This window comes from Oncorhynchus keta, chromosome 34, assembly GCF_023373465.1.
Source record: "Oncorhynchus keta strain PuntledgeMale-10-30-2019 chromosome 34, Oket_V2, whole genome shotgun sequence".
In the NCBI taxonomy this organism is placed as follows: Eukaryota; Metazoa; Chordata; class Actinopteri; order Salmoniformes; family Salmonidae; genus Oncorhynchus; species Oncorhynchus keta.
The window spans coordinates 14,780,685-14,806,757 of record NC_068454.1 but is presented as its reverse complement, the minus strand read 5'-3'; the positions used below and the strand labels follow the sequence as shown (position 1 = coordinate 14,806,757).

The 26,073-nt window shown below is 45.2% G+C and overlaps 1 protein-coding gene across 7 annotated transcripts in view; it reads left to right on the top strand.

Moving 5' to 3' along the window:
- Window positions 1-26,073, top strand: part of LOC118366765 (interleukin-1 receptor accessory protein-like 1-B) — a 580,901-nt gene that overhangs the window by 45,779 nt on the left and 509,049 nt on the right. The window contains exon 1 of one of the 7 annotated variants that reach the window (XM_052493221.1): window positions 3,020-3,106. The exons of the other annotated variants lie outside the window; for them this stretch is intronic. The gene's annotated coding sequence lies outside the window, so the exon portion shown is untranslated. Of the gene's footprint in view, window positions 1-3,019; window positions 3,107-26,073 lie in introns of those variants that run through there. 7 annotated transcript variants of the gene reach the window in all.

Here is a 26,073-nt window from a genome sequence, read left to right as displayed (position 1 = left end):
ATATATCTTTATGTACATATTCTTTATCCCCTTACACTTGTGTCTATAAGGTAGTAGTTTTGGAATTGTTAGCTAGATTACTTGTTGGTTATTACTGTATTGTCGGAACTAGAAGCACAAGCATTTCGCTACACTCGCATTAACATCTGCTAACCATGTGTATGTGACAAATAACAATTGATTTGATTTGATTTATATAGCTGCACATTGATCTGGTAATGGTACTCCCTGTATACAGCTGCACATTGACCTGGTACTGGTACTCCCTGTATATATCTCCACATTGATCTGGTACAGGTACTCCCTGTATATATCTCCACATTGATCTGGTACTGGTACTCCCTGTATATATCTCCACATTGATCTGGTACAGGTACTCCCTGTATATATCTCCACATTGATCTGGTACTGGTACTCCCTGTATATATCTCCACATTGATCTGGTACTGGTACTCCCTGTATATATCTCCACATTGATCTGGTACAGGTACTCCCTGTATATATCTCCACATTGATCTGGTACAGGTACTCCCTGTATATATCTCCACATTGATCTGGTACTGGTACTCACTCCCTGTATATATCTCCACATTGATCTGGTACAGGTACTCCCTGTATATATCTCCACATTGATCTGGTACAGGTACTCCCTGTATATATCTCCACATTGATCTGGTACAGGTACTCCCTGTATATATATCCACATTGATCTGGTACAGGTACTCCCTGTATATATCTCCACATTGATCTGGTACTGGTACTCCCTGTATATATCTCCACATTGATCTGGTACTGGTACTCCCTGTATATATATCCACATTGATCATGTACAGGTACTCCCTGTATATATCTCCACATTGATCTGGTACTGGTACTCCCTGTATATATCTCCACATTGATCTGGTACAGGTACTCCCTGTATATATCTCCACATTGATCTGGTACTGGTACTCCCTGTATATATCTCCACATTGATCTGGTACAGGTACTCCCTGTATATATCTCCACATTGATCTGGTACAGGTACTCCTTGTATATATATCCACATTAATCTGGTACAGGTACTCCCTGTATATATCTCCACATTGATCTGGTACAGGTACTCCCTGTATATATCTCCACATTGATCTGGTACAGGTACTGCCTGTATATATATCCACATTGATCTGGTACAGGTACTCCCTGTATATATCTCCACATTGATCTGGTACTGGTACTCCATGTATATAGCTGCACATTGATCAGGTACAGGTACTCCCTGTATATATCTCCACATTGATCTGGTACTGGTACTCCCTGTATATAGCTGCACATTGATCAGGTACTGGTACTCCCTGTATATAGCTGCACATTGATCAGGTACTGGTACTCCCTGTATATAGCTGCACATTGATCAGGTACTGGTACTCCCTGTATATAGCTGCACATTGATCAGGTACAGGTACTCCCTGTATATATCTCCACATTGATCTGGTACTGGTACTCCCTGTATATAGCTGCACATTGATCAGGTACTGGTACTCCCTGTATATAGCTGCACATTGATCAGGTACTGGTACTCCCTGTATATAGCTGCACATTGATCAGGTACTGGTACTCCCTGTATATAGCTGCACATTGATCAGGTACAGGTACTCCCTGTATATATCTCCACATTGATCTGGTACTGGTACTCCCTGTATATAGCTGCACATTGATCAGGTACTGGTACTCCCTGTATATAGCTGCACATTGATCAGGTACTGGTACTCCCTGTATATAGCTGCACATTGATCAGGTACTGGTACTCCCTGTATATAGCTGCACATTGATCAGGTACAGGTACTCCCTGTATATATCTCCACATTGATCTGGTACTGGTACTCCCTGTATATAGCTGCACATTGATCAGGTACTGGTACTCCCTGTATATAGCTGCACATTGATCAGGTACTGGTACTCCCTGTATATAGCTGCACATTGATCAGGTACTGGTACTCCCTGTATATAGCTGCACATTGATCAGGTACAGGTACTCCCTGTATATATCTCCACATTGATCTGGTACTGGTACTCCCTGTATATAGCTGCACATTGATCAGGTACTGGTACTCCCTGTATATAGCTGCACATTGATCAGGTACTGGTACTCCCTGTATATAGCTGCACATTGATCAGGTACTGGTACTCCCTGTATATAGCTGCACATTGATCAGGTACAGGTACTCCCTGTATATATCTCCACATTGATCTGGTACTGGTACTCCCTGTATATAGCTGCACATTGATCAGGTACTGGTACTCCCTGTATATAGCTGCACATTGATCAGGTACAGGTACTCCCTGTATATATCTCCACATTGATCTGGTACTGGTACTCCCTGTATATAGCTGCACATTGATCAGGTACTGGTACTCCCTGTATATAGCTGCACATTGATCAGGTACTGGTACTCCCTGTATATAGCTGCACATTGATCAGGTACTGGTACTCCCTGTATATAGCTGCACATTGATCAGGTACAGGTACTCCCTGTATATATCTCCACATTGATCTGGTACTGGTACTCCCTGTATATAGCTGCACATTGATCTGGTACTGGTACTCCCTGTATATATCTCCACATTGATCTGGTACTGGTACTCCCTGTATATATCTCCACATTGATCTGGTACTGGTACTCCCTGTATATATCTCCACATTGATCTGGTACTGGTACTCCCTGTATATAGCTGCACATTGATCAGGTACAGGTACTCCCTGTATATATCTCCACATTGATCTGGTACTGGTACTCCCTGTATATATCTCCACATTGATCTGGTACTGGTACTCCCTGTATATATCTCCACATTGATCAGGTACAGGTTCTCCCTGTATATGTTTCCATTCTTGTGTATTTAATTTGATTCCTCTTGTGTTACTATTTCATTTTTTTCTACACATGTTGTATTCGGTGCATGTGACAAATACAATTTGATTTGAGTTTGATTTGAAATGGCCAGAACAAAACTGAAAAGTGCCTTCTCTACAGGTGAACCAAGAAGAAGAATATCTCCCCACCTCCTCCTCCTCGTCCTCCCCCTCCCCTCTCCAGTCTGCTCCAACCTCGCCGTTATCTTCCAGGTAGCCCCCAGTCAAGCAGGCAATGGCTTTTTAAACAGGCAGGACTCTGGGGACCCGAGCAGAGGGACATTATTGGCCTCATTTAGGACCCATCGTCACGAGGATGGCTTTACCAGATAGGGACCGTTATTGCCATGGATACCAGCACATCACCGCTAAGAAATACCAAGCATTGCATTCCCCCATATTTCAGGGATTTGTGTGGGCTTTGTGTTCTTGATAGTATAGGCTCACTACTGCAGCACACACATACATCCTCTCTGGCAGTTAAAGAGCAGCTGTAGGGTTGACAGTTTTCTGGATGGTGGACAACCAAGCTTAGCCTTGTCTCTTTCTCTCTTTCTTTCTCGCTCCCTTTCTCTGTCTCCCTCTCTCTCTCACTCTCTCTTTGAGAGATTAAAATGTATTACAGGGTTTTGTGTGTGTTGTGTGTTGTGGTTGATCTTATGCCTTAATTACAATTTATAGCAGCCTAGAGGCTACTATACAGGAGTCATGTCATGTTGATGAGGATTAGAGTGGTGATGAGACAGGACAGGAGTCATGTTATGTTGATGAGGATTATAGTGGTGATGAGACAGGACAGGAGTCATGTTGATGAGGATTATAGTGGTGATGAGACAGGACAGGAGTCATGTTATGTTGATGAGGATTATAGTGGTGATGAGACAGGACAGGAGTCATCATGATGAGGATTAGAGAGGTTATGAGACAGGACAAGAGTCATGTTGATGAGGATTAGAGAGGTGATGAGACAGGGCAGGAGTCATGTTGATGAGGATTATAGTGGTGATGAGACAGGACAGGAGTCATGTTGATGAGGATTAGAGAGGTGATGAGACAGGACAGGAGTCATGTTGATGAGGATTAGAGGGGTGATGAGACAGGACAGGAGTCATGTTGATGAGGATTATAGTGGTGATGAGACAGGACAGGAGTCATGTTGATGAGAATTATAGTGGTGATGAGACAGGACAGGAGTCATGTTATGTTGATGAGGATTAGAGAGGTGATGAGACAGGACAGGAGTCATGTTGATGAGGATTAGAGAGGTGATGAGACAGGACAGGAGTCATCATGATGAGGATTATAGTGGTGATGAGACAGGACTGGAGTCATGTTGATGAGGATTAGAGTGGTGATGAGACAGGACAGGAGTCATGTTATGTTGATGAGGATTATAGTGGTGATGAGACAGGACAGGAGTCATGTTATGTTGATGCGGATTAGAGTGGTGATGAGACAGGACAGGAGTCATGTTGATGAGGATTAGAGAGGTGATGAGACAGGACAGGAGTCATGTTATGTTGATGAGGATTAGAGTGGTGATGAGACAGGACAGGAGTCATGTTGATGAGGATTAGAGTGGTGATGAGACAGGACAGGAGTCATGTTGATGAGGATTATAGTGGTGATGAGACAGGACAGGAGTCATGTTATGTTGATGAGGATTCGAGTGGTGATGAGACAGGACAGGAGTCATGTTGGTGAGGATTATAGTGGTGATGAGACAGGACAGGAGTCATGTTATGTTGATGAGGATTCGAGTGGTGATGAGACAGGACAGGAGTCATGTTGGTGAGGATTATAGTGGTGATGAGACAGGACAGGAGTCATGTTATGTTGATGAGGATTATAGTGGTGATGAGACAGGACAGGAGTCATCATGATGAGGATTAGAGAGGTTATGAGACAGGACGGGAGTCATGTTATGTTGATGAGGATTATAGTGGTGATGAGTCAGGACAGGAGTCATGTTGATGAGGATTAGAGTGGTGATGAGACAGGACAGGAGTCATGTTGATGAGGATTATAGTGGTGATAAGACAGGACAGGAGTCATGTTGATGAGGATTATAGTGGTGATGAGACAGGACAGGAGTCATGTTGATGAGGATTAGAGAGGTGATGAGACAGGACAGGAGTCATGTTGATGAGGATTAGAGAGGTGATGAGACAGGACAGGAGTCATGTTGATGAGGATTATAGTGGTGATGAGACAGGACAGGAGTCATGTTGATGAGGATTAGAGAGGTGATGAGACAGGACAGGAGTCATGATGATGAGGATTATAGTGGTGATGAGACAGGACAGGAGTCATGTTGATGAGGATTATAGTGGTGATGAGACAGGACAGGAGTCATGTTATGTTGATGAGGATTAGAGTGGTGATGAGACAGGACAGGAGTCATGTTGATGAGGATTAGAGAGGTGATGAGACAGGACAGGAGTCATGTTGATGAGGATTAGAGAGGTGATGAGACAGGACAGGAGTCATGTTGATGAGGATTATAGTGGTGATGAGACAGGACAGGAGTCATGTTGATGAGGATTAGAGTGGTGATGAGACAGGACAGGAGTCATGTTATGTTGATGAGGATTAGAGTGGTGATGAGACAGGACAGGAGTCATGTTATGTTGATGCGGATTAGAGGGGTGATGAGACAGGACAGGAGTCATGTTGGTGATAATTAGAGAGGTGATGAGACAGGACAGGAGTCATGTTGATGAGGATTAGAGTGGTGATGAGACAGGACAGGAGTCATGTTGATGAGGATTATAGTGGTGATAAGACAGGACAGGAGTCATGTTGATGAGGATTATAGTGGTGATGAGACAGGACAGGAGTCATCATGATGATGATTAGAGAGGTTATGAGACAGGACAAGAGTCATGTTGATGAGGATTATAGTGGTGATGAGACAGGACAGGAGTCATGTTGATGAGGATTAGAGAGGTGATGAGACAGGACAGGAGTCATGTTGATGAGGATTATAGTGGTGATGAGACAGGACAGGAGTCATGTTGATGAGGATTAGAGAGGTGATGAGACAGGACAGGAGTCATGTTGATGAGGATTATAGTGGTGATGAGACAGGACAGGAGTCATGTTATGTTGATGAGGATTATAGTGGTGATGAGACAGGACAGGAGTCATCATGATGAGGATTAGAGAGGTTATGAGACAGGACAAGAGTCATGTTGATGAGGATTATAGTGGTGATGAGACAGGACAGAAGTCATGATAATGAGTTTTAGAGAGGTGATGAGATGGTAAAAGAGTCATGTTATGTTGATCAGGATTATAGTGGTGATGAGACGGTGCAGTAGTCATGTTGATAAGGATTATCGTGGTGATGAGACAGGACAGGAGTGATGATGATGAGGATTAGACTTCCGGCGCCGACAGAGATGGCCGCCTCACTTCGCGTTCCTAGGAAACTATGCAGTTTTTTGTTTTTTTACGTGTTATTTCTTACATTGGTACCCCAGGTCATCTTAGGTTTCATTACATACAGTCGAGAAGAACTACTGGACATAAGAGCAGCGTCAGTCAACTCACCATCAGTACGACCAAGAATATGACTTTCGCGAAGCGGATCTTGTGTTCTGCCTTTCACCCAGGACAACGGAATGGATCCCAGCCGGCGACCCCAAAAAACGACTTTGAAAAAGGGGAAAACGAAGCGGTCTTCTGGTCAGACTCCGGAGACGGGCACATTGTGCACCACTCCCTAGCATTCTACTCGCCAATGTCCAGTCTCTTGACAACAAGGTTGATGAAATCCGAGCAAGGGTAGCATTCCAGAGGGACATCAGAGACTGTAACGTTCTTTGCTTCACGGAAACATGGCTCACTGGAGAGTTCACCTGATTTAGAATTCCTCACAATCAAATGTCGACCGCATTATCTACCAAGGGAATTCTCTTCGATTATAATCACAGCCGTATATATTCCCCCCCAAGCAGACACATCGATGGCTCTGAACGAACTTTATTTGACTCTTTGCAAACTGGAATCCATATATTCGGAGGCTGCATTCATTGTAGCTGGGGATTTTAACAAGGCTAATCTGAAAACAAGACTCCCTAAATTTTATCAGCATATCGATTGCGCAACCAGGACTGGAAAAACCTTGGATCATTGCTATTCCAACTTCCGCGACGCATATAAGGCCCTGCCCCGCCGTCCTTTCGGAAAAGCTGACCACGACTCCATTTTGTTGATCCCTGCCTACAGACAGAAACTAAAACAAGAAGCTCCCGCGCTGAGGTCTGTTCAACGCTGGTCCAACCAATCTGATTCCACACTCCAAGACTGCTTCCATCACGTGGACTGGGATATGTTCCGTATTGCGTCAGACAACAACATTAATGAATACGCTGATTCGGTGAGCGAGTTCATTAGTTGCCGTCATGATTTGTTGATGAGGATTGTAGTGGTGATGAGATGGTACAGGAGTCAAATCCAGACACCTGATATTCTGAAAGTGCTGCAAAATCGGGATCCCTACAAATCAGCTGGACAAGACAATCTGGACTCTTTCTTTCTAAAATTATCATCCAGAATTGTTGCAACCCATATTACTAGCCTGTTCAACCTCTCTTTCATGTCGTCTGAGATCCCCAAAGATTGGAAAGCTACCGCGGTCATCCCCTCTTCAAAGGAGGAGACACTCTAGACCCAAACTGTTTTAGACCTACAGTGCCTTGCGAAAGTATTCGGCCCCCTTGAACTTTGCGACCTTTTGCCACATTTCAGGCTTCAAACATAAAGATATAAAACTGTATTTTTTTGTGAAGAATCAAGTGGGACACAATCATGAAGTGGAACAACATTTATTGGATATTTCAAACTTTTTTAACAAATCAAAAACGGAAAAATTGGGCGTGCAAAATTATTCAGCCCCTTTACTTTCAGTGCAGCAAACTCTCTCCAGAAGTTCAGTGAGGATCTCTGAATGATCCAATGTTGACCTAAATGACTAATGATGATAAATACAATCCACCTGTGTGTAATCAAGTCTCCGTATAAATGCACCTGCACTGTGATAGTCTCAGAGGTCCTTTAAAAGCGCAGAGAGCATCATGAAGAACAAGGAACACACCAGGCAGGTCCGAGATACTATTGTGAAGAAGTTTAAAGCCGGATTTGGATACAAAAAGATTTCCCAAGCTTTAAACATCCCAAGGAGCACTGTGCAAGCGATAATATTGAAATCGAAGGAGTATCAGACCACTGCAAATCTACCAAGACCTGGCCGTCCCTCTAAACTTTCAGCTCATACAAGGAGAAGACTGATCAGAGATGCAGCCAAGAGGCCCATGATCACTCTGTCCATAGGACAACAATCAGTCGTATATTGCACAAATCTGGCCTTTATGGAAGAGTGGCAAGAAGAAAGCCATTTCTTAAAGATATCCATAAAAAGTGTTGTTTAAAGTTTGCCACAAGCCACCTGGGAGACACACCAAACATGTGGAAGAAGGTGCTCTGGTCAGATGAAACGAAAATGGAACTTTTTGGCAACAATGCAAAACGTTATGTTTGGCGTAAAAGCAACACAGCTCATCACCCTGAACACACCATCCCCACTGTCAAACATGGTGGTGGCAGCATCATGGTTTGGGCCTGATTTTCTTCAGTAGGGACAGGGAAGATGGTTAAAATTGATGGGAAGATGGATGGAGCCAAATACAGGACCATTCTGGAAGAAAACCTGATGGAGTCTGCAAAAGACCTGAGACTGGGACGGAGATTTGTCTTCCAACAAGACAATGATCCAAAACATAAAGCAAAATCTACAATGGAATGGTTCAAAAATAAACATATCCAGGTGTTAGAATGGCCAAGTCAAAGTCCAGACCTGAATCCAATCGAGAATCTGTGGAATGAACTGAAAACTGCTGTTCACAAATGCTCTCCATCCAACCTCACTGAGCTTGAGCTGTTTTGCAAGGAGGAATGGGAAAAAAATTCAGTCTCTCGATGTGCAAAACTGATAGAGACATACCCCAAGCGACTTACAGCTGTAATCGCAGCAAAAGGTGGCGCTACAAAGTATTAACTTAAGGGGGCTGAATAATTTTGCACGCCCAATTTTTCAGTTTTTGATTTGTTAAAAAAGTTTGAAATATCCAATAAATGTCCTTCCACTTCATGATTGTGTCCCACTTGTTGTTGATTCTTCACAAAAAAATACAGTTTTATATCTTTATGTTTGAAGCCTGAAATGTGGCAAAAGGTCGCAAAGTTCAAGGGGACCGAATACTTTCGCAAGGCACTGTATATCCATCCTGCCCTGCTTTTCTAAAATCTTCGAAAGCCAAGTTAATTAACAAATCACCGACCATTTCGAATCCCACCGTACCTTCTCAACTATGCAATCTGGTTTCCGAGCTGGTCATGGGTACACCTCAGCCAAGCTCAAGGTCCTAAACGATATCATAACCGACATCGATAAAAGACAGTACTGTCTAGCAGTCTTCATCGACCTGGCCAAGGCTTTCGACTCTGTCGTTCACCTCATTCTTATCGGCAGACTCAATATCCTTGGCTTCTCAAATGACTGCCTCGCCTGGTTCACCAACTACTTCTCAGATAGAGTTCAGTGTGTCAAATCGGAGGGCCTGTTGTCCGGACCTCTGGCCGTCTCTATAGGGGTGCCACAGGGTTCAATTCTCGGGCCAACTATTTTCTCTGTAAATATCAATGATGGCGCTCCGGCTGCTGGTGATTCTCTGATCCACCTCTACGCAGACGACACCATTCTGTATACCTCTGGCCCTTCTTTGGACACTGTGCTAACAAACCTCCAAACAAGCTTCAATGCCATACAACACTCGTTGTGTGGCCTCCAACTGCTTTCAAATGCTAGTAAAACTAAGTGCATGCTCTTCAACCGATCGCTGACCGCACCTTCCCACCTGACTAGCATCACTACTCTGGATGGTTCTGACCGAGAATATGTGGACAACTACAAATACCTAGGTGTCTGGTTAAACTGTAAACTCTCCTTCCAGACTCACATTAAGCATCTCCAATCCAAAATGTAATCTAGAATCGGCTTCCTATTTCGCAACAAAGCCTCCTATGCTCATGCCGCCAAGCATACCCTCGTAAAACTGACTATCCTACCTATCCTTGACTTCGGCGATGTCATTTACAAAATAGCCCCAACACTCTACTCAGCAACCTGGATGTAGTCTATCACAGTGCCATCCGTTTTATCATCAAAGCCCCACATACTACCCACCACTGCGACCTGTATGCTCTCATTGGCTGGCTCTCACTACATATCCGTCGCCAAACTCACTGGCTCCAGGTCATCTATAAGTCTTTGCTAGGTAACGCCCCGCCTTATCTCAGCTCACCATAGCAACACCCACCCGTAGCACGCGCTCCAGCAGGTACATTGCACTGGTCATTCCCAAAGGCAACATTTACTTTGGCCTCCTTTCCTTCCAGTTCTCTGCTGCCAATGACTGGAACGAATTGCAAAAATATCTGAAGCTAGAGTCTTATATCTCCTTCTCTAACTTTAAGCATCAGCTGTCAGAGCAGCTTACCGATCACTGTACCTGTACATAGCCAATCTGTAAATAGCACACCCGACTACCTCATCCCCATATTATTACTTATCCTCTTGCTCTTTTGCACCCCAGTATATCTACTTGCACATCATCATCTGCACATCTGTCACTCCAGTATTAATGCTAATTTGTAAGTAGTTTGCCTCTATGGCCTATTTATTGCCTACCTCCCTACTCTTCTGCATTTGCACACACTGTACATAGATTTTTTAATTTTTCTTTTCTTTTGTGTTATTGACTGTACATTTGTTTATGTGTAACTCTGTGTTGTTTGTTTATGTGTAACTCTGTGTTGTTTGTTTATGTGTAACTCTGTGTTGTTGTTTATGTGTAACTCTGTGTTGTTTTGTCACACCACTTTGCTTTATCTTGGCCAGGTCACCCCTTCCCAATCCCCCCATAAGATTTAGATGCACTATTTGTAAAGTGACTGTTCAACTGGATGTCATAAGGTGAATGCACCAATTTGTAAGTCGCTCTGGATAGTGGTGATGAGACGGTTCAGTCGTCATGTTGATGAGGATTATAGTGGTGATGAGACAGGACAGGAGTCACGATGATGATCATTAGAGAGGTTATGAGACAGGACGAGAGTCATGTTGATGAGGATTATAGTGGTGATGAGACAGGACAGGAGTCATGTTGATGAGGATTAGAAGGGTGATGAGACAGTAAGCAGGTTGGACTGCCATGCCCTTCAACCATACCCAGCATCGTTGGAGATGAGCTCTGCAGACAATAGGGATTGGAATGGGTTCGCTGGCTGAACATACATGACACACACACACACACACACACACACACACACACACACACACACACACACACACACACACACACACACACACACACACACACACACACACACACACACACACACACACACACACAAATAGATGCAATCATGCACACACTATATAGTCAGTACACTCAATATATAGAGTATATAGAGTAGAGAGCTTTAGATGTTGTTTGACCTAACATTAGAATGGGCAAGATGCGTAATCTAAGCAACTACACAGTGAAACTATCGGTATCTTGTGTGTGGGTGATCTAAATTAATGTTCCTATGGTATTTCATGATAAATTAGTTATTTGAACCAATGATTCTGCAAGTGCAAGGTTTCTTTAAAGATATGAATGCACAATGCAATGTTTTGAACATTAGACAGCCTGTGTTACAAGTGATGACCGTTTTGAGTTTTGTGTCTAGAGTTTTGAAAAATGACCACACGGTTCTGAAATTAGTGCCAAAGGGATTGTAAAAAACTCTAAATACTTTCCCCAAAACTTTCTCAATAAAATGTTAACTGCAAAGTAAGCTTACCTGGCAGAAGTGGATCATGAGTAAGTAGATCATGAGTAAGTATATAATTTGTATCTATTATTTGTTATTTGCAAAATTTGAAATGAGCTGCAGCAGTACAGAACCGGCACCAGACCGGCACATTATACTGCACACTACATTTACAATTAAAGGGCCAGAGGGGAGAAGAGAAGAATGTGCCTATTTGAAAGCTAAAAATTAGAATATGACTAGCCTGTGACATATTTCATTTTTTTTTAAAGTAGCTCTCATGCTAGAAAAGGTTGGAGGTTGCCTTAGAGACATTCTTTAGCAGTTGTGCTTGGAAAGGGCAACAGTAGTCCAAGAGTTGTTCTGTGTTAAAAAGTATCCTAAATGGCACATGGTTCCGTTGTGTTGAAGAACAGGGTGGTCTCCCTCAGTGGAAGGAGGGTGCTAATGGTGGAGGTAGGAGACGGTCACTGCTTCTATACTAAACACCATGTTGACGGTAACCATGAGAGACAGGTATACTCAGGCACCAGACAATGAACACACACAACTGGAGAACTGGGCAGGGGAATTGATCCTCTTGTAGAGCACTCTGCACACACTGCTGTTTGTGTCTTTGTGACTCTTCCAGTAATGGCGTGTGTGTGTGTGTGTGTGTGTGTGTGTGTGTGTGTGTGTGTGTGTGTGTGTGTGTGTGTGTGTGTGTGTGTGTGTGTGTGTGTGTGTGTGTGTGTGTGTGTGTGTCGGTAAGGAGGGGTTGGCTGTGAATCTCCGGGTAATTAATCACAGTCACTACAGAGGTGTATGGTGGGACTAAAACCTTGCATCCCTTCCTCACCTCACCTCCCACAGGCCCTCGTTAACCCTCTGGTGATTAACCAGGACCACCCACGGTCAACCAGGACCGCCCACGGTCAGCATTGTACTTGTCCTCTTGCTCAGTTGTGCATCGGGGCCTCCAACTCCTCTATCTATTCTGGTTAGGGCCAGTTTGCGCTGTTCTCTGTAGGGAGTAGTACACAGTGTTGTACGAGATCTTCAGTTTCTTGCCAATTTCTCACATGGAATAGCCTTCATTTCTCAGAACAAGAATAGACTGACGAGTTTCAGAAGAATTGTGTCTTTGTTTCTGGCCATTTTGAGCCTGTAATCGAACCCACAAATGCTGATGCTCTAGATACTCAACTAGTCTAAAGAAGGCCAGTTTTAGTGCTTCTTTAATCAGAACAACAGTTTTCAGCTGTGCTAACATAATTGCAAAAGGGTTTTCTAATGATCAATTAGCCTTTTAAAATTATAAACTTGGATTAGTAACACACCGTGCCATTGGAACACAGGAGTGAGTGGTGGTTGATGATAATGGGCCTCTACGCCTATGTAGATATTCCATAAAAAATCTGCCATTTCCAGCTACAATAGTCATTTACAACATTAACACAATGCCTACACTGTATTTCTGATCAATTTGATGTTATTTTAATGGACAAAAAAATGCTTTTCTTTCAAGTGACCCCAAACTTTTGAACGGTGTGATCGTACATTCTTTTATTTTTGATGCCATGGGGCAGAGAGAAACATTTGCAGTTTTATAGCTCACCTCATGCTATTTTACACATTTTACCATGAGGTTGAGAGAAAATGTTGCTGTTTTAGAGCTCAGGGATTCTTCAAAGATGGGGCAATCAACTTTTTTCCCCACAAATATTTGTCTTAAAATGAGCAAAATGTGAAATATATATTTTGATAAACCAAAGTATCAGCTATCACACCATGTTAAGGAACAACTTAAAATAGTTGAATTGTATGAAAAAAAATCAACTATCTGAATTCATGTCAACACCGACATTTAATGTTTACAATTATTATCCAACAACTCTTTAAAGAGCTTGATTGTTTAAATCTAACATTATGCTATTCAAATATGTATTAATAAAAATCTCCAAACTTCTTTTTATGTTGTTTTATAGCACTATTAAATGCTCAAGGGCTAATTTTTTTAGCATTTGGGGATTTTTCTGGATTTAGAACGTAAGACAACATTTATAAAGCAAACATTATCCCTTAGGACTAGCACAGCAACTACTTCAATTGTTTCAGCATGTGTTGCAGAACTGTGATGAATATTGAGAAAAAAAATCTATCATAAGGGGGTTAATCATCAGTGACGGAGTTGACAACAGATACTCAAAACAGACATATTTTTGCACCTAAAAATAAAAGTTCAAAACAAACACATGGAAAATATGGAAAATGATTCATGAAAATACCCACTAAAAACATGACATTTCGATCAGATCTTTCAGCACTCAGAGTTGACATCAGACAGAAATCTGACAGTTTCATGGCATATGACGTGTTCATACGCTATCTGGGGACCCTGACCTCCCCAAAATCCATGGGCCCCCCCAACTCGCGTTGGCTGCGGAGGTATGTCCTACACCAGTGCTCCCAGTTGAGCGACAGTAGCCTATCTTATTGGCACCTCGGAGAGCATCAGCATTATCGATACCCCCTTCCATATCACTGTCTTTATCATTGGCTCAGTACCAAGTACCAAGACAATAATGGCCTCCTGCAGATGGACGTCATATTGTACAGATTGTGTCTCCCTCTTTCCTAGGCCTAGATTAGATGGTTGTATTCAAGACAATATCGTTTTCACTGATCTGTTTGTGTGTCACTAGAGTAAGCTGCTACACAAAAAAATATATACGCAACATGTAAAATATTTGTCCCATGTTTCATGAGCTGAAATAGAAAATCCCAGAAATGTTCTATACGCACAAAAATATTATTTTTCTCAAATTTTGTGCACAAATTTGATTAGATCCCTGAGCATTTCTCCATTTGTCATTTCTCCTGCCAAGATAATCCATCCACCTGACAGGCGGTTGTGAGACCAATTAGGCGTACTGCTAAATTCTCTAAAACGATGTTGGAGGCGGCCTATGGTAGAGAAATGAACATAAAATTATCTGGCAACAGTTCTGGTGCACATTCCTGCAGTCAGCATGCCAATTGCACGCTCCCTCAAAACTTGAGACATCTGTGGCATTGTTTGACAAAACTGCACATTTAAGAGTGACCTTTTATTGTCCCCAGCACAAGGTGCACCTGTGTTTAGTCAGCATCTTGATATTTTATTTAAAGTCAGGTAAGAACAAATTGTTATTTACAATGACTGCCTACCCCAGCCAAACCCTAAACCGGATGACGCTGGGCCAATCGTGCACCGCCCTAACCTCTCCCTCTACGGCCGGGTTTGATACAGCCTGTAATCGAACCAGGGTCTGTAGTGACACCACTAGCACTGAGATGCAGGGCCTTATACACTCGGGATATGCCCCACCTGTCAGGTGAATGGATTATCTTGACACTTGACACCCTCTCACTAATAGGAATGTAAACAACTTGGTGCACAACATTTGAGAGAAATTAGCTTTTTGTACTACTTTTTGTACCAGCACATTACATGTTGTGTTTAATTTGTGTCGTATTAAAAATATGTTGCTTATGTCTCCAGTCATATAAAGTGTAGTACAATTGAGTGAAATGTGTTTATAAAAGGCCCCATTTTTCCCATGCAAAGAAGGAGAAGAATCGTCTCTGATTAGCGCTACTCTGTCACTCAGATATGCATCGTTCAGAACTGTCTGTTTTTTGCCAACAGTGATTGAGATGTATTTTTAGCCTAAATATAACTATGCAATCTACTCATCACATTAGGAATATTAGCCTATCTTACATTAGGACTGTTTTTCTCAAGACGTGAAATATGTTTCATGTTTTCTTTCCTTGCCACGATACTTCCGGAGTATTGCGATACTGGTGACAACACGAATGAAGTAGTCTTTGTTGTGACTTGATAGCTTGTATTATGCAACTATTTCACGTTGCACTGTATTCAACTTTCCACTTTCCTTCTACCACTCCACCACCCTCTCCCTCTACCACTCCACCACCCTCTCCCTCTACCACTCCACCACCCTCTCCCTCTACCACTCCACCACCCTCTCCCTCTACCACTCCACCACCCTCTCCCTCTACCACTCCACCACCCTCTCCCTCTACCACTCCACCACCCTCTCCCTCTACCACTCCACCACCCTCTCCCTCTACCACTCCACCACCCTCTCCTTCTACCTCTACATCTCCCTTTCCCCCTCATTCTACCTCTTCCTCTCCCTCTACCACTCCACCACCCTCTCCCTCTACCACTCCACCACCCTCTCCCTCTCCCTTTCCCCCTCATTCTACCTCTTCCTCTCCCTCTACCACTCCACCACCCTCTCCTTCTACCTCTACATCTCCCTTTCCCCCTCATTCTACCTCTTCCTCTCCCTCTACCACTCCACCACCCTCTCCTTCTACCTCTACATCTCCCTTTCCCCCTCATTCTACCTCTTCCTCTCCCTCTACCACTCCACCACCCTCTCCCTCTACCACTCCACCACCCTCTCCCTCTACCACTCCACCACCCTCTCCCTCTACCACTCCACCACCCTCTCCCTCTCCCTTTCCCCCTCATTCTACCTCTTCCTCTCCCTCTACCACTCCACCACCCTCTCCTTCTACCTCTACATCTCCCTTTCCCCCTCATTCTACCTCTACATCTCCCTTTCCCCTCATTCTACCTCTTCCTCTCCCTCTCCCTCTCCCTCTACCACTCCACCACCCTCTCCTTCTACCACTCCACCACCCTCTCCCTCTACCACTCCACCACCCTCTCCTTCTACCTCTACATCTCCCTTTCCCCCTCATTCTACCTCTACATCTCCCTTTCCCCCTCATTCTACCTCTCCCTCTCCCTTTCCCCCTCCCTCTCCCTCTCCCTCTACCACTCCACCACCCTCTCCCTCTCCCTCTACCACTCTACCACTCCACCACCCTCTCCCTCTACCACTCCACCACCCTCTCCCTCTCCCTCTACCACTCTACCACTCCACCACCCTCTCCCTCTCCCTCTACCACTCTACCACTCCACCACCCTCTCCCTCTATCACTCCACCACCCTCTCCCTCTACCACTCCACCACCCTCTCCCTCTGCCTCTCCCACTCCACCACCCTCTCCCTCTCCCTCTCCACCACCCTCTCCCTCTCCTCTCCTCTCCCTCTACCACTCCACCACCCTCTACCTCTACATCTCTCTTTCCTTCTCATTCTATCTCTCCCTCTCCCTTTCACCCTCATTCTACCTCTCCCTCTACATTTACAACTCCCCTCCCTCTACTTCTCCATCTACATCTACCTTTCCCCTTTCCCCTCCCTCTTACCTCTCCCCCTCTCCCTCTCCCCCTCTCCCCTACCTCTCCCTCTCCCTCTACCTCTCCCTCTCCCTCTCCCCTCCCTCTCCCTCTCCCTCTCCCTCTCCCTCTCCCCTCCCTCTCCCTCTACCTCTCCCCTCCCTCTCCCCTCCCTCTCCCTCTCCCCTCCCTCTCCCTCTCCCTCTACCTCTCCCCTCCCTCTCCCCTCCCCCTCCCTCTCCCCTCCCTCTCCCCTCCCTCTCCCTCTCCCTCTACCTCTCCCCTCCCTCTCCCTCTACCTCTCCCTCCCTCTCCCCCTCCCCTCTCCCTCTCCCTCTCCCCTCCCCTCTCCCCTCCCCTCCTCTCCCTCTCCCTCTCCCACTCTCCCTCTCCCTCTCCCCTCCCCCTCTCCCCTCCCCCTCCCCTCCCTCTCCCCTCCCTCTCCCTCTCCCTCTCCCTCTCCCCCTCTCCCCTCCCTCTCCCTCTACCTCTCCCCTCCCTCTCTCCCCCTCTCCCTCTCCCTCCCCCTCTCCCCTCCCTCTCCCTCTCCCCTCCCTCTCCCTCTCCCCCCTCCCCCTCTCCCCTCCCTCTCCCTCTCCCCTCTCCCCTCCCCCTCTCCCTCTCCCTCTCCCTCTCCCCCTCTCCCCTCCCTCTCCCTCTCCCCTTACAGTAAATGCTCAGTAGATTGTCTTTTACCTCAGAGCGGCGAGCATGCAGTCTTTAAATTGGATTAAATCCTTAAATCACACAATCAATCATCCACAGCATACTATGCCAAAATGGCGGCGGCTGAGTGTTTCCTCATCTGTTTTAAAGATGCCTTAAAGATGGTATAGCGGCAGATAGCAGAGCTGCTACATTGACATTTACATGTTAGTCATTTAGCAGATGCTCTTATCCAAAGCCACTTACAGAACATCAGCAATGTCAGTGCTAGTAAGGGGAAAAGTAAAGTGTTAGTTCAGGAATGGCAAGGATGGTGGTCCTTCTGTAGCTCAGTTGGTAGAGCATGGCGCTTGTAACGCCAGGGTAGTGGGTTCGATTCCCGGGACCACCCATACGTAGAATGTATGCACACATACATAAGTCGCTTTGGATAAAAGCGTCTGCTAAATGGCATATATTATTTATATTATGTGCTTTCTGAATGTGTAAAAATATATATATATATATAAATATCCTTGCCATTCCTGAACTAACACTTTACTTTTCCCCTTATTAGCACTGACATTGCTGATGTTCTGTATAATATATATATATACACAGTGGGGCAAAAAAGTATTTAGTCAGCCACCAATTGTGCAAGTTCTCCTACTTAAAAAGATGAGAGATTTATGTATTTTTCATCATAGGTACACTTCAACTATGACAGACAAAATGAGAATAAAAAAATCCAGAAAATCACATTGTAGCATTTTTTATGAATTTATTTGAAAATTGTGGTGGAAAATAAGTATTTGGTCACCTACAAACAAGCAAGATTTCTGGCTCTCTGGCTGTAACTTCTTCTTTAAGAGGCTCCTCTGTCCTCCACTCGTTACCTGTATTAATAGCACCTGTTTGAACTTGTTATCAGTATAAAAGACACCTGTCCACAACCTCAAACAGTCACACTTCAAACTCCACTATGGCCAAGACCAAAGAGCTGTCAAAGGACACCAGAAACAAAATTGTAGACATGCACCAGGCTGGGAAGACTGAATCTGCAATAGGTAAGCAGCTTGGTTTGAAGAAATCGACTGTGGGAGCAATTATTAGGAAATGGAAGACATACAAGACCACTACTAATCTCCCTCGATCTGGGGCTCCATGCAAGATCTCACCCCGTGGGGTCAAGATGATCACAAGAACGGTGAGCAAAAATCCCAGAACCACACGGGGGGACCTAGTGAATGGCCTGCAGAGAGCTGGGACCAAAGTAACAAAGCCTACCATCAGTAACACAATACGCCGCCAGGGAGTCAAATCCTGCAGTGCCAGACGTGTCCCCCTGCTTAAGCCAGTACATGTCCAGGCCCGTCTGAAGTTTGCTAGAGAGCATTTGGATGATCCAGAAGAAGAATGGGAGAATGTCATATGGTCAGATGAAACCAAAATATAACTTTTTGGTAAAAACTCAACTTGTCATGTTTGGAGGACTGTGAAACATGGGGGTGGAAACATTACATTTACATTACATTTAAGTCATTTAGCAGACGCTCTTATCCAGAGCGACTTACAAATTGGTGCTTTGGGGATGTTTTTCTGCAAAGGGACCAGGACGACTGATCCGTGTAAAGGAAAGAATGAATAGGTCCATGTATCGTGAGATTTTGAGTGAAAACCTCCTTCCATCAGCAAGGGCATTGAAGATGAAACATGGCTGGGTCTTTCAGCATGACAATGATCCCAAACATACCGCCCGGGCAACGAAGGAGTGGCTTCGTAAGAAGCATTTCAAAGTCCTGGAGTGGCCTAGCCAGTCTCCAGATCTCAACCCCATAGAAAATCTTTGGAGGGAGTTGAAAGTCCGTGTTGCCCAGCAACAGCCCCAAAACGTCACTGCTCTAGAGGAGATCTGCATGGAGGAATGGGCCAAAATACCAGCAACAGTGTGTGAAAACCTTGTGAAGACTTAAAGAAAACGTTTGACCTCTGTCATTGCCAACAAAGGGTATATAACAAAGTATTGAGATAAACTTTTGTTATTGACCAAATACTTATTTTCCACCATATTTTGCAAATAAATTCATTAAAAATCCTACAATGTGATTTTCTGGATTCTTTTCCCTCATTTTGTCTGTCATAGTTGAAGTGTACCTGTGATGAAAATCACAGGCCTCTCTCATCTTTTTAAGATGGCTGACTAAATACTTTTTTGCCCCACTGTATGTATAAATATATATGTATTTTTTTGCCCCATATATACACTGCTCAAAAAAATAAAGTGTTCACTAAAATAACACATCCTAGATCTGAATGAATTAAATATTCTTATTAAATACTTTTTTCTTTACATAGTTGAATGTGCTGACAACACAATAACACAAAAATTATCAATGGAAATCAAATTTATCAACCCATGGAGGTCTGGATTTGGAGTCACACTCAAAATTAAAGTGGAAACCCACACTACAGGCTGATCCAACTTTGATGTAATGTCCTTAAAACAAGTCAAAATGAGGCTCAGTAGTGTGTGTGGCCTCCACGTGCCTGTATGACCTCGCTACAACGCCTGGGCATGCTCCTGATGAGGCGGCGGATGGTCTCCTGAGGGATCTCCTCCCAGACCTGGACTAAAGCATCCGCCGATTGAGATGTGCTCAATTGGATTCAAGTCTGGGGAACGGGCGGGCCAGTCCATAGAATCAATACCTTCCTTTTGCAGGAACTGCTAACAACTCCAGCCACATGAGGTCTAGCATTGTCTTGCATTAGGTGGAACCCAGGGCCAACCACACCAGCATATGGTCTCACAAGGGGTCTGAGGATCTCATCTCGGTACCTAATGGCAGTCAGGCTACCTCTGGCGAGCACATGGAGCTGTGCAGCCCCCCCAAAGAAATGCCACCCCACACCCTGACTGACCCACTGCCAAACCGGTCATGCTGGAGGATGTTGCAGGCAGCAGAACGTTCTCCACGGCGTCTCCAGACTCTGTCACGTCTGTCACATGTGCTCAGTGTGAACCTGCTTTCATCTGTGAAGAGCACAAGGCACCAGTGGTGAATTTGCCATTCTTGGTGTTCTCTGGCAAATGCCAAACGTCCTGCACGGTGTTGAGCTGTAAGCACAACCCCCACCTGTGGACGTTGGGCCCTCATACCACCCTCATGGAGTCTGTTTCTGACCGTTTGAGCAGACACATGCACATTTGTGGCCTGCTGGAGGTCATTTTGCAGGGCTCTGGCAGTGCTCCTTCTGCTCCTCCTTGCACAAAGGCGGGGGTAGTCCGGGAGACTCTGTCTCATGCTACCACTAGAGTGAAAGCATCGCCAGCATTCAAAAGTGACCAAAACATCAGCCAGGAAGCATAGGAACTGAGAAGTGGTCTGTGGTCACCACCTACAGAACCACTCATTTATTGGGGGTGTCTTGCTAATTGCCTATAATTTCCACCTGTTGACTATTCCATTTGCACAACAGCATGTGAAATGTATTGTCAATCAGTGTTTCCTAAGTGGACAGTTTGATTTCACAGAAGTGTGATTGACTGTGTGTTCCCTTAATTTTTTTGTGCAGTGTATATATATATAATTATAATGTTTTACTACTATCCTATGCGTACTGTACAACTGGAACCCCTGCAGGGTTAAAGTGAAATGCTCACATGTTAACCACCACTCGTGGCTTTCGGTGCCGTGAAGGAGTGTTTTTAGTGTCATTCAGAAAATGTATTGCTATGTCGATATGGGAATATGTGCATAGCCTATGACACACCATATGCACACACACACACACACACACAGACTTACAAATGCATACTCACGCGTTCACACACACACACACACACACACACAGCGGGACACATAGGGTGAGACGATAATTGAATTTGCTGAACAGTAAGTAAGGGAGCAGGGAGGGAGAAACAGCTGTCCAGGGACATACATTCCTACAACAATGGCAGCAGACAGTCAACTCCATCGCCCTTCTTTCAGGACGGCGTAGCCCAACGCTGGGCCGTAACCCTCATTTTCCACTTATAGACAGAAGGCAAGCGGTACCCGACACATACAATGATCGGTAAAGTCTCTCAGTCGTGCAGTGAATTTCACAGATTCAACCACAAAGACCAGGGAGGTTTTCCAATGCTTCACAAAGAAGAGCACCTATTGGTAGATGGGTCAAAATTTAAAAAGCAGACATTGGATATCCCTTTCAGCACGGCAAAGATATTAATTACACTTTTGTATTTGTATTTATTATTGATCACCATTAGCTGCTGCCAAAGCAGCAGTTACTCTTTCTGGGATCCAGCAAAATTAAGGCAGTTTATACTATTTTAATACATTCACAGTTTTCACAACACGTAGGCCCCTACTGCCCTTATGCCCCTACTCCACCACTACCACATATCATTACTAAATCCATGTGTATGTATAGTGCGTATGTTATCGTGTGTGTGTGTGTGTGTGTGTGTGTGTGTGTGTGTGTGTGTGTGTGTGTGTGTGTGTGTGTGTGTGTGTGTGTGTGTGTGTGTGTGTGTGTGTGTGTGTGTGTGTGTGTGTATACATGTGTCTGTGCAATGATGTATCAATACACCCAGTTACTACAAAGACACAGGCGTCCTTCCTAACTTAGTTGATGGAGAGGAAGGAAACCTCTCAGGGATTTTACCATGAGGCCAATGGAGATTTTAAAACAGTTACAGAGTTTAATGGATGGAACAGGAGAAAACTGAGGATGGGTCAACAACATTGTAGTTACTCCACAATACTAACCTAAATGCCAGAGTGAAAAGAAGGAAGCCTGTACATAATAAAAACATTCCAAAACATGTATCCTGTTTGCAATAAGGTAATATAGTAACACTGCAAAAAATGTGGCAATGAAATGATCGTCATGTCCTGAATATAAATATTTTTTCTGCAAATCCAGCACAACACCTAGTACCGCTCGTCATATTTTCAAGCACGGTGGCATTACATTTTAAATGTGTATATTTTAGTCATTTAGCAGACACTCTTATCCACAATGACTTACAGTAGTGAGTGAATACATTATTGTACTTCTTTATACTGGTTCCCCGTGGGAATTACCCAGAATGCTTCACAGCTATAATCACTGCCAAAGGTGATTCTAACATGTATTGACTTAAGTGTGTGAATACTTATTTAACTGAGTATTCAATAAATGTGCAAAAATGTTTAAAAAAACATGTTTTCACTTTGTCATTATGGAGTATTGTGTATAGAGGGGTGAGAGAAAAATGGATTTAATCCCATTTTGAATTCAGCATGTCACACAACAACATGTAGAATAAGTCAAGGGGTTTGAATACTTTCTGAAGGAACTGTAAATAGCAGCAGAGAATGTGATGAGTGTGAATGTGTCGGCAGTGGTGTCAATCGCCCCTGAAACGTGGATATCCCACCATGACGCTGTGTGTACACTCTCACACACACCTCAGAGGAAATGAGTTTGACTGGTGTGTGTGGATGCTGGTCAGGTTATATATCATAGTGTTGGCCAGCGTGGTGGAAGGAGATCCATATGGGCCAGATCCATACCATTCACTACTCCTATCAGATGGTCATTTCTCTGTATTACTGAGTGTGTGTGTGTGTGTGTGTGTGTGTGTGTGTGTGTGTGTGTGTGTGTGTGTGTGTGTGTGTGTGTGTGTGTGTGTGTGTGTGTGTGTGTGTGTGTGTGTGTGTGTGTGTGTTCCATAGTCTTGTGCCCTACTTTACCCAGCCCTAGTATCCCTCTAACTCTTCAAAGTGGCAAATTGCTTTAGAACTTCTATAATCAAAAATCTATGAAAACATAGACGGATGAAAAGGTTTAATTTAGGTTGTTTGGATATTATTATTGATGAAACATTTCCCAATGTGTATTCCTGGGAGAGATAGTCACTTAAAGCTACGCTAGCTTAGCGATGCCGCTCCACCTCACCTTATTACCTCTCCCTCCTGATTACCTGTGTTGCCCTGGAAACAACTGAACTTAGGAACTCAGTCTGGCATATTCAAATGAGACTAGCCCGATGCATTCTTCTTCTTTAGTTTGGGGAAATCAAGCCTTTTTCCTACTGGGTGAAATGAAGCGACTACAAACATGACTTTGGACATGGTATATAGCCCCGATATCCTTGAAATGATAACAGAACTTTTGACGTGAATTTTGAGAAGTTTTATGAAAATGAATGGAACTTGCAGAAATCTCAAAGTGATGGTGGGGTGTTTTTCCCTGGTCTACGACAGGCACCATATTAGGGAGTATGATGGAAACAGTCACTTGTGTCTTCAAGAGAAGTTGGCATGTGTTTGTGTTGGCAACTCTTCACTGCATCCACAGAGGCATAAACTTCACAGAAGTGCTCTAATGTTTTGACCCCCATTATATCCATGGTTGAGGAGTGAGTGGTCTGGTCTGTCTGTTTGTTTGGGAGAAAGAGTCTTTGTTTCACAGTCTGTACCTCTCAGCAGATAATACTAAAGTAGTAGATTGGGAATGGAGAGAGAGGACAAGTGAGGGGGTGGGGGTCACAATGCCCTGGTCCCACTGGGCCTTTGAAGGCTTGACATGGTTGGGTCTTCAGGAGCGCCATGCCATTGTTGTGGGGAGAAGACTGTATCAGGGAAGAGTTTGACACTCAGGAGACAGTCAGCCACTGGCCAACCTGGGGACAGGCAGGAGCAGCATAGAGACCACTGGCCAACATGGGGACAGGCAGGAGCAGCATAGAGACCACTGGCCAACATGGGGACAGGCAGGAGCAGCATAGAGACCACTGGCCAACATGGGGACAGGCAGGAGCAGCATAGAGACCACTGGCCAACATGGGGACAGGCAGGAGCAGCATAGAGACCACTGGCCAACATGGGGACAGGCAGGAGCAGCATAGAGACTACTGGCCAACATGGGGACAGGCAGGAGCAGCATAGAGACTACTGGCCAACATGGGGACAGGCAGGAGCAGCATAGAGACCACTGGCCAACAAGGGGACAGGCAGGAGCAGCATAGAGACCACTGGCCAACATGGGGACAGGCAGGAGCAGCATAGAGACCACTGGCCAACATGGGGACAGGCAGGAGCAGCATAGAGACCACTGGCCAACATGGGGACAGGCAGGAGCAGCATAGAGACCACTGGCCAACATGGGGACAGGCAGGAGCAGCATAGAGACCACTGGCCAACATGGGGACAGGCAGGAGCAGCATAGAGACCACTGGCCAACATGGGGACAGGCAGGAGCAGCATAGAGACCACTGGCCAACATGCGGACAGGCAGGAGCAGCATAGAGACCACTGGCCAACATGGGGACAGGCAGGAGCAGCATAGAGACCACTGGCCAACATGGGGACAGGCAGGAGCAGCATAGAGACAACTGGCCAACATGCGGACAGGCAGGAGCAGCATAGAGACCACTGGCCAACATGGGGACAGGCAGGAGCAGCATAGAGACCACTGGCCAACATGGGGACAGGCAGGAGCAGCATAGAGACCACTAACCAACATGGGGACAGGCAGGAGCAGCATAGAGACCACTGGCCAACATGGGGACAGGCAGGAGCAGCATAGAGACCACTGGCCAACATGGGGACAGGCAGGAGCAGCATAGAGACCACTGGCCAACATGCGGACAGGCAGGAGCAGCATAGAGACCACTGGCCAACATGGGGACAGGCAGGAGCAGCATAGAGACCACTGGCCAACATGGGGACAGGCAGGAGCAGCATAGAGACCACTGGCCAACATGGGGACAGGCAGGAGCAGTATAGAGACCACTGGCCAACATGCGGACAGGCAGGAGCATCATAGAGACCACTGGCCAACATGGGGACAGGCAGGAGCAGCATAGAGACCACTGGCCAACATGGGGACAGGCAGGAGCAGCATAGAGACCACTGGCCAACATGGGGACAGGCAGGAGCAGCATAGAGACCACTGGCCAACATGGGGACAGGCAGGAGCAGCATAGAGACCACTGGCCAACATGGGGACAGGCAGGAGCAGCATAGAGACCACTGGCCAACATGGGGACAGGCAGGAGCAGCATAGAGACCACTGGCCAACATGCGGACAGGCAGGAGCAGCATAGAGACCACTGGCCAACATGGGGACAGGCAGGAGCAGCATAGAGACCACTGGCCAACATGGGGACAGGCAGGAGCAGCATAGAGACAACTGGCCAACATGCGGACAGGCAGGAGCAGCATAGAGACCACTGGCCAACATGGGGACAGGCAGGAGCAGCATAGAGACCACTGGCCAACATGGGGACAGGCAGGAGCAGCATAGAGACCACTAACCAACATGGGGACAGGCAGGAGCAGCATAGAGACCACTGGCCAACATGGGGACAGGCAGGAGCAGCATAGAGACCACTGGCCAACATGGGGACAGGC